The sequence below is a fragment of the Pinus tabuliformis genome, chromosome 2_1, assembly GCF_031772625.1.
Source record: "Pinus tabuliformis cultivar Carrire ecotype Pingquan chromosome 2_1, CPIR1, whole genome shotgun sequence".
Taxonomy (NCBI): domain Eukaryota; kingdom Viridiplantae; phylum Streptophyta; class Pinopsida; order Pinales; family Pinaceae; genus Pinus; species Pinus tabuliformis.
In genome coordinates, this window is record NC_142299.1 from 573,345,471 (window position 1) to 573,364,042 (window position 18,572).

General features: G+C 35.6%; 1 pseudogene; it reads left to right on the forward strand.

Moving 5' to 3' along the window:
• The window catches only part of LOC149201752 (beta-glucosidase 22-like), a 134,774-nt pseudogene that overhangs the window by 91,436 nt on the left and 24,766 nt on the right, over nt 1-18,572 (forward strand).

Here is an 18,572-nt window from a genome sequence, read left to right on the forward strand (position 1 = left end):
ACACGATATAACCTGGTGCCGCCATGTAGCAGAATAGTTCCCGGCTGAAACCGCGAATCTCGCGTGCTCTCGGGCCGTTAACTATCAGACGATGAATCCGCGTGATATGGCTACGTGCCGTTAAATCTGGGGGTGGGATATCAAAGGTATATCGCGCAGTTGAGTGCACAGACAGAGTCGGGAAAGTGGTTGGTGGGGCCCGGGGTTTAATTACAAAGGTTTGTAATTAATTAAGGGAATAATGTCGGGATTTTTAATATAAGCAAATGGTTAATAAAGGTGGGGACCATGGGTTATGTGGTGAGGTTTCTTAACTGCACCAAGGGTTGGTGGGTTAAAAAGGGTGTCGAGATATTATAACATGGGGATTTATAAAGTGAGACTTTTAGGAAAAACTTAGGATTAAAGGTTTTTGTGGGTTTTTAAGGGGAAAATGGAAATTAATAAGGGGGGAATGTAATATTTGTAATGGGAATGGGTTTCACACTAGGGAAAGGGGTTTTGGGAAGGGGGAATGATTTTTTGAAGGGTAATATCTAGGGAAATGTGTGAAACCAAGGAGTAAAAGGTCAAAATGAGGGAAAAGGATATTTATAAGTAATGAAGGGATAATGAGGGGAAATTAGTAAACTAAGTATGTGGGGGTTCTTATGAAATGAGTGGAAATTAGTAAATAAGCCTTGGTGAATATCCTTTCTCTTTCACAATTCTTCCTGCACATGAAACATTAAGGATTAAGCATGATGGATGTGCCCTTTGACGTAGCAACCTTGTGCACTTGTGTTGAAGCCTCGAAATTCACTACAACAACATGGAGGATGCTCACTCGGTCCGTACCTTAAAGAAGCTCCTTTTCCATTTGGAATGGTGGTTCCGACTGGTTCAACTAGGTCCAGTTACCTTCTCTAAATCCCTAATGGATTTAAAATATGACTTTTATTCACCAATGGAGAAGATACATCAGATCAACCCTTTGGTTGATAAGGCAAGAAAGTGATCCTTAAGCTAATTTGGGGCTCAACCAAGCCACAACTAAAGTTTTCCTTTTTGGGAAGAGGACTTAAAAGAATGTAGAAGTAAATCTAAATGCAAACTTATTCTAAGATGCAAGCAAAATGAACTATCTTAATCCTATCTCAATTAGGCAGATATAGATATAACCCAATTAAGAGCAAGATAATTTTGAATAATTGGGACTCAAATATGTCTGGTTTATAATGAATATCAAGTTAATGAAGTAGTTCAATTAACTAACATTATGAATACCAAAACACATCCTATTGAGACCTCTTAACTGAAATAATCAATCAACAACACTCAGGAGGAAGTTTGCAAAATGATGTTGATCATTTAATCAATAACATGAATAATTAAATAATAATATGCGGAAAAAGTTCACAACATATGACTATTTATTAAACCAGTGTTAAAAGATAGATTTATGAGTAAATAATTACTCAGAAATCAGAATTCAGCTCATAAGAGCAGAGATAAATAATAACATAAAATAGAGACAAATTACCCATACCGAAAAAAAGTGCACAAATATGAATGTAAATTGACACATTCCTGTCATCATAAAATGAAACTAGCATTTAAAATAATAGTATTATCAATACCAATTTATTGAATCCATTTCTCCAACTCCAGTCTCTAATAGTCATTTACAGTGCCTAAATTTCCGCATTCAAAACCAGACCTACAATAGTGCAAACTCTATTCATTATACATAACTCAGAATGTAAAAGAAAAACCTCAATAATTTCCAGATCTGAGATTCCCCTCCTCGCACCTACAACTCTAAATCCCTATTACAGAAGTGCTTTTAGAATTCTAGAATTGCAGAGGAGAGAAGCCCTTATTACATTTTGCAATATGCTATTTATAATATTTGCAAGGGAATTCTTAACAAGAAATTTTGTTGAAGAAGAGATTTTCTCAATCAATTTTCATTTGCTCAAAATTCTATTCTTCAATTGTTGGAGCATTCTCATTGATTGAGATCTTGTTCTCCTCATCTTTTCAACTGTTTTCCTGCAAAAACAAATCAAAACAAAATTAAAATGCCTGGAATTAAAACAAATCTAATTGATTTCAATTAAATAAATAATTGAAAATGAAATTTTAGCTTTCTATTGATGTCTGTAATGATTTTAATTGGCCAGGGATATCATTGACGAATGGATTTGCATTTAGAAGAGGTTTGGGCAAATGAAAATGCAGAGAATAAAACTCAGAAAATTGATTTTGTTTAAAAATTCAGAGCTTGATATTCTGCCTATTTTTAGACCCAATAAATGATCAAATATGTTAGTGAAACCTCCTCAAAAATGTTCTCCTTGATTTTATCTTTCCAATGAGCCGTCCCAATCTTCATTTGGCCAAGTAAAACTCAATCTATTAGCCTCCAAAGTTGATGAGCCAAATATGACATAATTTTGGAAATGTTGTATAGACCCAAAAATCAGAATTTATTAGTTAAATTATAATCCTAAATTAGATTTTAATTATTTAATAATTAATTCTAACTTAATTATTAATTAACTAATATATACAATCAATTTTAATTAATGGTCATTTAATTTAAAAATTAATTAAGTACAAAATTAAATTAATATAAAAATGATTTGAAAGAATTAATTTAAAATATAATTAATATTATAATTCAAATTATATTAAAATTATAATAAATATTAAAATTATAATATAATTATTATAATACAAATATAATATTTATTTAAAGAAATTAATTCACAAACCATTAGAATCAACCAAACCAAAATTCAAATAATTTAAATTAAAACTCACATTACGTGAGTGGAGTTATAAGGAGTGGGGAGAGGAATGGAGTGATAAGGTGTGACGTGAGGGTGATGGTGAGGTGAGTGAGGTGGAGGGTGATGTGAGGTGACGTAGACTCTGAAGGTATAAGGCGTGAGAAACTTTAGGATTTTTTTTTTTAATCATCGCATAAAACAAAAAATTGTGTATTGTAATTTTAATAACATTGCATAAAAAACAAAAAATTATTTTGCGATATGCAATTTGCGATGTATCGTAATTGCAATATCGCATCGCAATTCTTGATCACATTTTTTAATCGCAGTTTTAAAATCACAATTTTTGGGTGGAAGCAAGTGATATGAAGTGGGGCCACGTGGAATTAATAATTCTACAAATTGGACTATAGCCGCTTTACAATTTTGAGAATCCGGTCTTGGCAACTTGTCTTAAAATAATAAATTGGGGTAAATTACCAAGATTTCGAAACATGATTTCATCCATATTATGATTTAGTTGGGTCATTTTGTAGGATCGTTAGTGAAAAATGAAAATTTAACAAAAGTTAACTAAAATTCAATATTTACAATGAATGACTATTGAACTTAATTAGTTCCAAAAATAGAAATATTTTACAGCTATTTACATTTTTATTCGAAGTGAGAAAACGATCGAACTTCAAAGGAGCATCATTTACAAACCAGTTGACCAAATGAGTTAAAATAAGTATCGATGGAAAACTTGTGAAAAGTTGGATTCAATGAAACAATCAAAATGGAAATCCAATAAAAATGAAAAATAACAAAATTGTAGGATAATTAACTTAATAAAAATCATAGAAGCTGTTTAGCCAAAAATTAATATAAAGGGTCCCCGTTATTGAAGTATATAAATAAAAAAAAGAGGGTTTTGTTTTACCACAACAACTTGCAAAACTTCTTCTACCTACCCTTTATTTACCCTAGCATTTTCTCTTCATTCAATGGGTGCATTTGAGCTTGCTGATCCTTTATTTCCTTTTCTTTTGTAAGCAAACTATCTAATTCTAACCTTATAACTTCCAATCGCTCAGATTAAACTGATGAGCTCATTTTTATTCTCTACCTAACTATTGATCTTCCAAGATTAAACAGTTTGGCTAGATCTTTATTCTCTATTTATCAACAGGAAACTTAAAGTATGAATGAGTCAAGATTAAACTATTTGACCATCATGGATTGTGGCATTTTTGACAAGTTGTTCACAATCTTATTTTGCACAGTAAAGTAAAAATTAGTGGCATTTCAATTTGCACACTTCCATGATCTATATTTATCTCTTTTTGGGGTTCATATTTTTCACTTTTTTTCACTTTTTTCTTTCTTTTTGTCCTTTGATTATTCTTTTAGGACATACCCTCTTTACATTTTTAATTTTAATATGGGAAAACATTTTGCAGAAAGCAAAAGTATGTACAATATTACAAGACTAACCATAGCCAATTCAAAATTATGAATCCTATTATTATAGGATTCTAACAGTGGCTCCACATGGGGATGGCATTTCCAGGTGAAATGTCAAGAACTTTAAGATCAGTAGCCTTTAAAACTTTGACTGTGGTTGCCTTGTAACTGCTCCTTTGTGATCTGCTTTATTAATACATATTATGGTACAACTTTTCAAAGCTCAGGGCCTTCTCTCTAGGCTTCAACTTCAAAAGATTACCATCCAATCCAGTCTAAACTTTGCAATGTTATATACAATGAGAAAAGTAAACAAATGAACTACTTGTTAATCTGTGGATAAGTAGTTCTTCAACATTCTACCATTGACTGGTCCTCCTAGTAGATCTGTTCCATCTATCTGTCTCAAGAAAAATGCATTGTTACCTTTGTAACCATAAATGATATAAGGGTGTTTCCATAGGAAATCAAATTTACCATGTTTACCCTTTTCTTCTCTTCTAGAATCCCATTTGAGTACTCTGTCACCTATGTAGAAATCATCAGCTTTGGTTTTCTTGTCAAAAATCTTTTTGATTTTATCCTGGATTACTTGTGATTTGACATAGACTTCTTCTCTAGTTTGATGCAAATGTATTGTCTAATTTATCCTTCTTTGGATATCATTTGTTTCTAACTGCAACTCTTGAATCATTTTCATCACTGGTACTCCTAAATATGATGGAAAAACAACATCCATTCCATATAATAGTTGGTAAGGATATGTACCAATGGAATTTTTGGTAGTTAGTCTATCTGCCCATAAGGCATTAATTAACTTTTTGTTCCATGTCTTCTTGTTGTCTTCTAGCAGTTTCTTGATGATATTAACAAGGCTTTTGTTTGAGGATTTTTCAAGTCCATTACCTTGAAGGTAATAGGTAGTGGAATGGCCAAGAGTAATGTGATATCTATTACAAATACCATTTTCTTGGATTTGAAAGCAGTTGCATTATCAATAATGAGCTCTTGGGAGCATCCAAATCTAGAAAGGATGTTGTTCTCAAGGAATGAAATGAAGACAGAGTCTATGGCTTATCTAGAAGGGATGGCTTCTATCAATTTAGTAAAGTAATCAGTGGCTGTCAAAATCCATTTATGCTGGGCTGAGGAGGATGGGTGAATTTCCCCAATGAAGTCTAAACCCCATTGTTGAAAAGGAATTTCTGTGGAGATGGGTTTGAGAGGTAATGGTAAGAGTTTCTTTTTTCCATCAAATATTTGGCACTTGTGAAAGGAGGTCACATGTTTCTTGACATCTGCAAAAAAAGGGGTGGGCCAATAAAAACCTGCCCTTAAAATCTTATCAGCAGTAGTTTTCCAATATAGGTGTCTTCCACAACCTCCTGCATGAAATTCTTGCATAACTTTGTCAGCTTCATCTTTTAATAAACAAATTAATAGAATTCCACCATTATCTTTCCAAAATAAAGCATTATCTATGATACAATATTTCATTGATTTCATTTTCAAAAATCTACTTTTAGTTCTAGATAAACGAGGAGGAGCTTGTAAGTTTAGTAAAACAAATATAATATCTGCATACCAGGGTGAATCTATGAAAGCTTCACTGATCTGTGGAGTTGCCATCTCTTCCTGATCATCTAGGGCACCAATGAAATTTATATCTAAGGCTTGACAGTTAGATTCAGCCATGAGTTTAGCTAGACCTTGATCTTTGATAATTTTTGTAGGCTTTATTTCTATGTCATATTCCAAAATGGTGGCAATTCATTTTCCTCTCTTTTCCTCAGGCCCATTTTGTGTCAAAATGTCCTTTACTACTGAATTTGGAACATAAGCAATGATGTGTGAATACAAGATGTACACTCTGAAATCTTTAATAGCTTTCACTAAAGCAAGTGCTTGTTTTTCCATTATGTTTTACTTTAGTGTAACAACTTTCAAATATTTTCTCAAAATGAAATAGGTTGCTCATAACCTTGATCATTCTTTTGCAACAAGACTGCTGCAATAGTATGTTCTGAAGCAAAAGAAAAAATTATAAAATCTTTTTGAAATCAAGACTTATGAGGATTGGTGTTTTAGTAAGGGCTTCTTTGATTGCCTCAAAAGACTGTTTAGCCTCCACTATCCACTTAAGTGCTGAATCTTTCTTTAACATGTTATTTAATTCTCTAATTAATTCTGCTAAGCTAGAAATGAATCTCCTAATAAAATTTATTTTGCCTAAAATGACTGTAATTCTTTGATGTTTCTAGGATGAGTAATGTTTAGGATTGCCTCTATTCTAGCTGGATCTATTCTAATCCCATCTTTGGATATTATGTGTCCTAAGAGTTTACCTTCTTCTAGACCAAAGAGTGTCTTTTTGGGATTTAAGGAAATACCAAATTTTCTGCATTTAATGAAAACTCTTCTTAGGTGATCTAGATGTTCATTATTTGATTTGGAAAACACTATGATGTCATCTTGGTAAACCACTAGAAAGTCATGGATTTCTTTTGCAAAGGCTATGTCCATTGCTCTTTGGAATGTAGCTCCAACATTCATCAATCCAAAAGGAATTTTCAAATACATGAAAGTACCCCAGGGAGTGGTAAATGCAGTCTTTGCTTGATCCTCTGGTTGAACTAAGATTTGGTTGTATCCAGAGAATCCATCAAGCAATGAAATTCTGGATGAGCCTACTACCCTCTAGAGAATGTGATCCATTTTTGGGAGAGGGTAGTTATCTTTTAATGACACTTTATTCAAGTTCCTGAAATCAACACAGAGTCTGATTTCTCATGTTTTCTTTCTAGTAGTGACCAAATTAGAGACCCATTCTGAATATCTAATTGGTGCTATGATTTGGGCATCATACATCCCTTTTACTTCTTTTTCAATTAATGGCATAAGAACTGGATTAATTCTCCTAAGATTTTGTTTAAAAGGTTTTTGATCTTCTTTGAGGGGTATCTTATGTTGAATAATGTTGTTATCATAAGAATTAAGGTCTTCATAACTCCAAGAAAAGACATCTTGAAACTCTTTGAACAAACTTATGTATTTAAGCTTTTCATCTAGAGGTAATGCTTTAGATATTTTGATAAGTTTGGGTTTTTCTTTAGTTCTTATGTTACGTTCTTTTATGTCTACTCTTAAAGGCTCCATTTTTAGTTTCCTAGCTACATCATTTGAATAAAACAAATCTTCTAATGGGACTAATCCTTTAGGCAAAAACTTATTTTTAAGGTTTAAAATCTTAGAATCGTCATTGATTATTTCTTCTATTTCTACTTTTTCTAAATTGTCTATTTCTAATTTAGTGAATTTAGTGGATTTATCTATATATAAAGCATTCATATCTATCTCACTATCTATTATGTTATCTATTGTACAATCAATATCTATGTTACAGTTTTGAAACTCTCCCTCAACATTCATGAAATCATAGATTTGAGAATCTTGTGAAAAAGTCTGCCAATATTTCAAATTGTCAAGTATGACGGGTCTGTGTCTTACTTCTGTTGTGTACTTGTGATTGGGTTGAAATGGTAATTTGCAAGTGCCAACAAAAGTAGCCAAACTGTGAGCTTGCATGTTTTGTTTCCTAGGAATAACAACAAAATCAGTTTCCAAAAAATCCTTAATCATATCTAAAATAGTTTCTCTGTATTGGCTAAGTCTAGGATTATTGACAAAATATTCTCCTTCAATTTGTTTTATGATCAATTATGAATCTCCCATGATAGACTTTCTTGGCTCCAAGTTTTCTTACAATCTGCATTCCTAAGATTAGAGCTTCATACTCGGCCATGTTGTTTGTGCACTTAAAGTTTAATCTAAAGGCATGAACTTCAGAATGATTATTTTTCATGTTGTGAATCCAAAATCCTGCACCTGCTCCTAATCTATTTACAGATCCATCAAAATCTAAATTCCATAAAGACTCATGAAATATGTTTTCACTATCAGGTGCTTTGTATTTTTCTTCTACAACTATGATCTCATCTTTGCCATTGTCTGAATTGTACAAGATAAATGAGTCCATATTAGAATGCATGGAGTATATGGGGTAATTCTGTGGTTTTTCTAGATTACTTACCATGTATTTCATCAAGGTTTCTCTGTAAAGTTTTCTTTGCTGACCAAACACATATATGGTGGCATATGACAACTCCAACTGTAGAGATCCCTACAATTTTGCTCCCCATGAGCAAGATAATAGCATTCCATACTTGGGTGGGATATCAACAACTACTATGTCCATTACAATACTCTTTGTTGGGCACTGGACTAGAGTCACACAAATCTTTAATTAGGCCAAGGCATTTGACTTGGATAGAATCAAAGGAAAACAAGTCCTTTTATGGTCTGTTGATATCTAAGTTTAATCTCTCCATGATTTCTTTAGGCCTTAAGTTATGGGATGCCCCTGAGTCTAGCATAGCATTATGTAATATTTTATCATGAACATTTAAGCTAATGTAGGATGGAGGGATAACACCTTGTTGATGTTTTCCATTTACTTTTGGACCAAATAATAACTCAGGTTGATCATCATTAAGGTTTACAACATCTTCTCCTTCACCTATGTTTAATGTTTAAGTGATTTGTGTTCTGTATGATTCATTTTTCGCTAGCTCGGTCAAAGGAACTAATATTTTCAACTTGGCTATCTCAACCTTAATGTTGAATGGCAATTGAGCTTTGCCTGATTGTATGAGATCTGTTAGTGCCTAGATTTACCTTAGGCTAAAAAGGTAGGATCTAGGGCCAACATCAAACCATGCTCAGCCTGGTAGCTAGCCCTACCAGGTCAGGAGAGGGCTCTCTCCAGGTCAATCTCAACAAATTATGATCGATGAGGGCTTGAGATGACTGAAATATCTTCTGATCTTAGGCTAGGCATATGTGAAAGAGAGTTTGATTTGATAAAATGATGATTTGTTGGCTCAGAGGGAAAGACAGATTTTGGGTGCGGGGATTGAGGTTCAGTCTTGCAGAGATCTCAATGGGGCAAGGTAGGAAATTGTTTTTGGCACTTAAAATTCAATGAGATGGAAGGAATAGATAGGTGAGGTGTTGAAGAGGGAAAGAACAATCATGGATCCTACCCAAACGGCTGAAAACATCAAAGACTAAAGCAAACCTCAAGTAGAGCACTGCAATTTCAATGGATTCTACTTACACTCTTGTTTGATTTAGCTGAGAAGAAATAAGAGAGATAATGGCATACAATCACATAAATAAATTCATAATTACAAGGGAAAGCACTGTACCAAGACAAATTGCCACATGGATCCCAAAGAGTGCTGCAAATCTTGGTCTCAATTCCTTAGCCAAAATGCTGATATGAGTGTACAATGAAGCTCAAGGCTTTCTCAAAAGTGCAACCATGCTAATGACTAAAAAAACATAAGATATAGGCAAACAACAACTCATCCTAACCTCTAGGGGTCGAGCTCACAAGTTTAGGAGTTGTTCCAACTAATTCTAAATTAAGAACTACAAATTAGGCAGTGGAACAACATGCCTCTAAAAACTAGGGAACTGATTTATTCAGTTGCAAACTAACTTTTCGTGGATGAATCTACCTTCATGAGTGAAAATTTGACATAATTACATCAATATCCATCAGTATACATCAAAATAAATCACAAATTTTCCATTAGGAAAGTAAAAAAGTCAAGCTAGGCAAAACTGGGCGAAAAACAGAGCAAAACTTGGTCAAACTGGCAATTTTTCCTCTATGCGCCGCGCTTGATTCTCTATGCGTCGTGCCTATTTGGACGCAATTTTGGAGGCCTTCCTGATGTCCAAATGAGCTCTAGATGTGCTTTCTGGAAATATCTACATGTCTACATTCCAACCCAAGTGGAATTTTTCAATTTGGCCTCCATTTTCCCCTCCAAAAGTCCATTCTCCCAACATTGCTTCCTGTGTGTCAAAATAGGGGCAGTGAAGTCATTTTTTGAGTGTTTTTGACCTTTTTGAGGGCTCAAAACCTGCCCAAGTTTCTTGGCCATAGGTAGGAAAGCATAATTTTTCATGCCAAATCCAAAAATGCTGAGTTTTTGTGATTTGGAGGCCTCTAACAAAAGCGAGCGCCACGTGGCGCGGCGCATAGGGCAGAAAAACCTGTTTTGTGCCAAAAAATTTCCAAAATGCAAAAAATGCTCCAAATTTCTTGAAATTTGGGCCGAGTCTTCTCTATCAAGCATGATGTTGGGCCAAGGAAGACTCAACCAATATCTGAAGTCCTTCATGCTCCTTTTGCCTCCTTGATGCTCTCTTCAATTTTGCCTTCAAGCTCTTGATTCTCACCTTGCAAACTTTGTTCCTCGCCATGTAATGAAAAGCCATGTGTCTCAACAAGTTTTTGTCCTTGTTTGCCTTCTCCAACAATCTCTCTAAGTGGATATTCACTCTTTCGAGCCAAGACTCCCGATCGACATTGATTTCTTGCTCTAGTGAAGTGAACTTCACCCTCCTCCTTTGGGCAACTTGGCGTTTCTCCCAAATGTTTTGCCACCTTTATGAGGTCTCCTAAGTGCATGTACCTCTGTAGGAGAGTCACTATCTGTCTCTTCATCACAGTCATATGAAGGATTATATGTCATCTCTGCTAGTGGATGAACTGTCTTAGAGCTACCTTGATGAGAAGAAGGTGATTTGTGATGTGTTTTGACTTTTGCCATTAAGGGAAAAGTGAGATAAGGGATTGTGGAGGGAGAAAACAGTGAGGGATTTAGGGATTGTTTGGGTAGGGTTTAGTTAAGGGAATAGGGAATTAGAGAATAGTTTGGGAATTTGCATGTGGGATTTTGGGAAATGGGAATGGGGATATGGGATTGGGGTATGGGATTAGTGAATTTAGGGATATCTAGGTTTAAGGAATAGGGAAATGAGGAAAAAATGGAGTGAGGGAGTAGAAAAGTGAGGGAATAACTTGGCAGCCAAATAATTGATACAAACCCTAGCACTGTTTTCTTTGGAGTGAGAGGTAGGGTTTGATTTTCTTAGCCAACCACCATAAGACAACCACCATCAAACAAGCACCAAAATTGGATGAAAAGCAGTGATAGAGGCTCAACCCATTTGCAAAAATGATGATCCAAGCATATTGAAAAATTTGGAATGAATTGGTGAAGATTTTGGGCTTGGAAGCTCTACGCGCCACGCCTTCTCTATGTGCCACGCCAGTGTAAATTTACACTGGAAACTGTAGCCCAATGCGCCGCGCTAGTTGCCCAATGCGTTGCGCCACCACCCAGTGCATAGCAATTTTTTCAAGAGACTTTTGGAGGCCTTCCTTGTGTCAAAATATGCGCGGGATAGCTCGTTGGAAAGGTATTTGAGTCTACTTTCCAATACAACTTGAATTTTTCAATTTGGAGTTTCTTATCCCTATCAAAAATCAAATCTCCCAAGACTGGTCAAAATGTGCCAAATGAGGCTGCCTAAAGGCAGAATGCTGTTACAGTCAACTTTTGAAGGTCTTCCTCAACTCAAAATTGAGCTCATGATAGCTCATTGGAAATATATTTGTGTCTAGTTATCATTTGACTCATCAATAAAGTCATTTTTCCAACTAAGCGAGGAGAAAACATGATTTTCCCAAGGTCACTTTAGAGGTGCATCAATTCTCTCGAGGAAACTGTATTTTTGACATTTATCTAAAACCATGACACCTGTGTAAAAAGTGAAGGAGGTTTCTCTTTCTTGGCCTATTTTTGACAAAAAACTCTTTCAAGTTTCAAAAATTCATCTTTTCTTGCTCAGAAACATCATTTGAGTAAAACCTACCTCGATGTGTGGAACAGGGGATTTGTTGAAATGAAGCGAAATGAAGGGGATAAGGGGCTTCTAAATTCGTGAGGAAATTTTGGGAAGTAGGGAGGGATGTTAGGAAGTATTGGAAAATGGAATTTCAAATATTGAGTGAGGGGAAGGGGTCCAAAAGGGCAAAACACAGGTCTAGCCTAGAAAATTGCCAAGTTGTAGCAAGAAAATAGGGTTTGTGCGAAAATGAAGAATTTGGGGGATCTCAGTGATGGGAAGTGTTTAATAAAGTAAATTAAGGATAGGGGAAGGTGTATGAACATCAGGATACAAGTTTTGCTAATGATTTGACCATCCAAGATAAATTTCCTTCAAAACCTTGGGAGAAATGAACCTTACCTAAGCGCAACTGAAGCATGAACAAGGTGTAAAATGACCTAGTGGAACTTGACATGATGATGACAACTCTATGAATGATGGTACACTCAGCTGAATGGTGACATGGATCGAAATTTGGACAACTTTGATAGGAGTAAAAGCAAACCCTAGACCTAATACCTAGTGACCAAATTTTACTTGAAGACTCACTGAAATGACAAAATTTGAACTTGACACCTTAAAATCACTTTGTAAGAGCATGTTTGATCACTGGAGGAAGGCTGCAAAGGCTGACACTAACATTGGCTCCAATGGGGATGGTAGCTCCTTGGAGGTGCCAAGAATTACATATCTTTGGAAAGCAGACAGGTGCCTTCATCCATTAGGCAATGGAGTCAAAAACTCAAGCTGATATGCATGATCGAAAACTGATGACTTGACGACAAAAATTGATTCTCACTCAACTAAAAATTGACTCGATACTTACACACAATCGACAAACTGGAAAATATGCTCAAAGTAGAGCTTATTCATCAAAACCTACTCTAACAATTTCATTCATCACCTGATCAAGTGAAATGAAACAACCAATGCAACCAAGTAAGTATTGCAGCTGCTGTTTTAATTCTCCGCAAGTGCTTTCTTATGAAAAACAAGAGAGAACTACTAAAAGGCAACTCCCATGAAAACTTGTGAACAGATCCGTTGAATACTATGGATTCTCTATCCGCCTCCAAAAGCACTGCATAAGGATCTTGAGTTCATGCACACTGGGACTTAGCTCATCCAATGGATTATTTCTCTTTTCCTCATACCATGAATGCAAACTTTCATCTGAGCTTTGTGACGAGACTCCTGCTGAAAATGACAAAGAAACCCACTGCCAGATCAAGTTTGTATTAATACACGTTTCAAGCTCACATATAGTCAATGGAGAAGGACTTAGACTGCAGACATCATCCAACACATCAGCTATTGGATCATGAAAAACATGAAAAGACTACTACAACCCATTTTCTATTGGCTCCGATGAGATTGCATGATTTCCTATAGGCTACTCATTTGAAGATATACTATGCAGTTTTCCCTTCAGAAACTGAAATGATTCAAAACAAAATGGTACAGAATCATCTTGTATCATTTGATCATATGTGCCAGCTTCCATGTCTTCATCTGCAACTTGACAATCAATGGCATTCGGGGGCTGCAAATCTGGATATGAGAAGTCTTGAACAAGGTTTTCATTGTCCTCAAGATGATCCAGATCAAAACTTGTCGAAAATTGATTTCTGATTGCATGAAAGTTGTCTCTGATGAACTGAAACGAATCAAAACAAAAAGGCAAAGATCCTTCACTTACTTCAAAATTTGTTGCACTTTCCTCCTCACTGTCATAGCTGATATGCATCGGTTGATCACTGCATTCGAGCTGCTGAAAGTGAACTTCTTCCTCCCACAAACTAGCTGCTAGTTTGTCTTAGGGAAAATTTTAAAAACCCCCCCTAAATTTATAAATATAATAAATGGGCGAATCTCCATGGTATATAGGAAAAATGGAAGGCGATTTTATCAATAATATAATATGTATATATAATTTTTTGGTGAATCTCTCACCACGCATGGCGAATATTTTACTCAATTATAAAATCTTGTAAGATCTTGGCGAGTCTTTCACTAAATAATAAAACTTTGTAAAGTCCTAGTGAATCTTAGCATAGGCTACATGCTGGTTTAATTCCCCCATTTAAATAGGCTACATTCCAGGTGAATACCATGCGTCAATACCATGTGCCATTTTTATTTTTATTAGAATATTTTACTCAATTATAAAATCTTGTAAGATCTTGGCGAGTCTTTCACTAAATAATAAAACTTTGTAAAGTCCTAGTGAATCTTAGCATAGGCTACATGCTGGTTTAATTCCCCCATTTAAATAGGCTACATTCCAGGTGAATACCATGGGTCAATACCATGTGCCATTTTGGTGAATACCATGGGTCAATACCATGTGCCATTTTTATTTTTATTAATTCTAATATTAGGGTTAATAATGGTTTTTTGCATGGTATTAATAACAATCTAGTCCATGGTATTTGTCCGATAGTATTTTGGCCATAGGTTTCACCTAAATATAACCCATTTTTTGAGTGTTCGTAAATATAAGGTGACTTATGGAGTAAATATAAAAAAATGGTTTATTTGTTTACCATACCTCTCGTTTATTTATATTTTTATTAATTTACCATACCTCTTTTACAAATATGGTATTTGGCCCATAGGATTCACTTAAATAAAACCTCTTTCTTGAGCCTTCATAAATAGAACGAGGGTTATGGACTAAATATAAAAAGAGGTTTTATTTATTTACGATACGTCTAGTTTATTTATATTTTTATTTATTTACCATACCTTTTGAGTAAGTATAAAAAGACGTTTTATTTATTTACTATACCTCCACTTTACTTATATTTTTATTTGTTTACACCCTTACATGTATATAAGGTGACTTATGGAGTAAATATAAAAAATGTTTTATTTATTTACCATACCTCTCATTTATTTATATTTTTATTAATTTACCATACCTCTTTTATAAATATGGTATTTGGCCCATAGGATTCACTTAAATAAAACCTATTCTTGAAAATGGGCGAATGGATTCACTTAAATAAAACCTATTCTTGAAAATGGGCGAATGGAAGGTTGTAAGTCCTAATTTCAAGGGCTAAATTTACCTTTTTTACCCTCTCCCTTAAAATAAGGTGGGCTATTTGAGGTGATTTGTAAAAATGTACTATGATACAAATATTCGCCCACTAAAATTTAGCTTCTGTTTGGAGAACATAATCATCATCATACTGATCAAACTGAGGCAAATAATCAGTATAAAACACATCATCAATCATACATGTCATATCAACAGATCTCTCTTCTCCAAGATGATCTATAAAATAATCATTATCAGATCTATGAAAACTGGGGTAAGAAAGAAGATGTTTTGGATCAACAACTTGCTCCTTTTCAATCAGCAAGCCATGATCGTGAACATCATAATGATTCCTTGTGGTGATCTTTTGCATCATCTCTTCTACTGCACTTACCAAAATGTCAAGCTTTACCTCTAGAGATGTTGATTCCTCTGGATCTATATTTTTCATCTCTTCTTCCTTCAACTTTGCCCTTCGGATCAACAAATGAGCCTCTACATCTACTGCACTTTTCTGCATCTCTTCAAGTGTTGCAAGGTTCCTTTCTCTCAGCTGAAACTCCATTTCCGGATCAAAGGCACTCGGGTAGTGCAAGAGAGCGGATCCAAGAGGAGGTCTTATATTAACCGGCATCGAAAAATAGACTTGGTTAAACCTAGCAGAAAATTGTTGTACTGTCTCCCCTGGCAGTCTTTTCAGCTGGTTATACTCTTCTATAATCAAGAAAGGGTTTTGTCTTACCACCCACCTATCGAGGAAAACTTTGACAAACTACTGGAAATCTGAGATGCTCACATCAGGCAGGGTTTTGAACCAACTCTTGACTTTGCCTTGCAACGAAAGAGCAAAAAGCCTAATACTGACATCTTCTTCATCAACTTCAAAAAGGTCAAGAAAGGACTCAAAATTTAGTACATGTCTCTCAGCAGTGATATTGTCACGTTCACCATCAAATCTTGGTAGATATAGATCATGATTTTTAGGGAAAGCATGGGATATAGGAGGTAAAATCAAAGGCTTGTATTGATCTGGAATTTTACAAGGTATAGGGGTATGTACAGAAGGTATAGAATTAGTCTTGGTCTCTTGAGGTTCATCAATTTGAAGATGGTCATCACAAGATTCGGGAAATGGGTCTTGATCAAGCTCAAAGGCATGCAATTCCTTGGTATTCACAAACTTCAAAGGGAAGGAATCAAATGCAGGTGGGGGATCTTTTCTCAAATACAATATACTTTGCAAAGCCTTCTTGACATTCTCGAGAAAAGAGAAGAAATAATTTACAACAAAGAAAAAAATGTCTTGGATGAAATTCCAACTTGAATGCCTGATCTGTCCATATTGTCCTTTCATGTTTCTGTTGCTCAGGTTCATCCTCCAGTGGAGTCCTTGGATTTGATCTCAAAAATGATTTGGAATCGCCAGGTGAATGATTTCAGCCTTTCCGGTGTCTGATTGTTGTCCACCATCAACAATCAGATCTGAACTTGATACATGTTACTGGGGCAATTTGCAAGTCAAATGTTCAGCTTATAAGACTAGACCGGAGATTGACTGAAGCAACTTTTATCTACTTTCACTAATGCAAAGCAAGAGTGTTTCGAAGGCTACCTGGCTAACTTCAGGCTCCGTTTGTAGTTTATAAAGCAAGAAAACTAACAAACAAATAAGCTTTTCTTCCCCAGTATGGTCGCCACTATGTTAGTGCCTAGATTTACCTCAGGCTGAAAAGGTAGGATCCAGGGCCAACATCAAACCACGCTCAACCTGGTAGCTAGCCCTACCAGGCCAGGAGAGGGATCTCTCCGGGTCAATCTCAACAAATTATGATCATGAGGGCTTTAGATGACTGAAATATCTTCTGATCTTAGGCTAGGTATATGTGCAAGAGAGTTTGATTTGATAAAATGATGATTTTTTGGCTCAGAGGGAAAGGCAGATTTTGGGTGCGGGGATTGAGGTTCAGTCTTGCAGAGATCTCAATGGGGCAAGGTAGGCAATTGTTTTTGGCACTTAAAATTCAATGAGATGGAAGGAATAGATAGGCGAGGTGTTGAAGAGGGCAAGAGCAATCATGGATCCTCCCCAAACAGCGGAAAACATCAAAGACTAAAGCAAACCTCAAGTAGAGCACTGCAATTTCAATGGATTCTACTTGCACTCTTGTTTGATTTAGCTGAGAATAAATAAGAGAGATAATGGCATAAAATCACATAAATAAATTCAAAATTACAAAGGAAAGCACTTTACCAAGACAAATTGCCACATGGATCTCAAAGAGTGCTGCAAATCCTGGTCTCAATTCCTTAGCCAAAATGCTGATATGAGTGTACAATGAACCTCAAGGCTTTCTCAAAAGTGCAACCATGCTAATGACTGAAAAAACATAAGATATAGGCAAACAACAACTCATCATAGCCTCCAGGGGTCGAGCTCACAAGTTTAGGAGCTGTTCCAACTAATTCGAAACTAAGAACTACAAATTAAGCAATGGAACAACATGCCTCTAAAAACTAGGGAACTGATTCATTCAGTTGCAAACTAACTTTTCATGGATGAATCTACCTTCATGAGTGAAAATTTGACATAATTACATCAAGATCAATCAGTATACATCAAATTACATCACAAATTTTCCATTAGGAAAGCAAAAAAGTCAAACTAGGCAAAACTGGGCGAAAAACAGAGCAAAACTTGATCAAACTAGAAATTTTTCCTCTATGCGCCGCGCCTGATTCTCTATGCATCATGCCTGTTTGGACCCACTTTTGGAGGCCTTCCTGATGTCTAAATGAGCTCCAGGTGTGCTTTCTGGAAAGGTCTACCTTTCTACATTCCAACCCAAGTGGAATTTTTCAATTTGGCCTCCATTTTCCCCTTCAAAAGTCCATTCTCCCAACACTGCTTCCTGTGTGTCAAAATAGGGGCAGTGAGGTCATTTTTTGAGTGTTTTTGACCTTTTTGAGGGCTCAAAACTTGCCCAAATTTCTTGGCCATAGGTAGGCAAGCATAATTTTTCATGCCAAATCCAAAAATGTTGAGTTTTTGTGATTTGGAGACCTCTAGCAAAAGTGAGCGCCACGTGGCGCGGCGCATAAGGTAGAAAATCCTGTTTTTGTGCCAAAAAATTTCCAAAATGCAAAAATTGCTCCAATTTTTTTGAAATTTGGGCTGAGTCTTCTCTATCAAGCATGATGTTGGGCCAAGGAAGCCTCAGCCAATATTTTAAGTCCTTCATGCTCCTTTTGCCTCCTTGATGCTCTCTTCAATTTCGCCTTCAAACTCTTGATTCTCGCCTTGCAAACTTTGTTCCTCGCCATGTAATGAACAACCATGTGTCTCAACAAGTTTTTGTCCTTGTTGGCCTTCTCCAACAATCTCTCTAAGTGGATATTGACTCTCTCAAGCCAAGACTCCTGATCGGCATTGATTTCTTGCTCTAGTGAAGTGAACTCCACCCTCCTCCTTTGGGCAGCTTGGCGTTTCTCCCGAA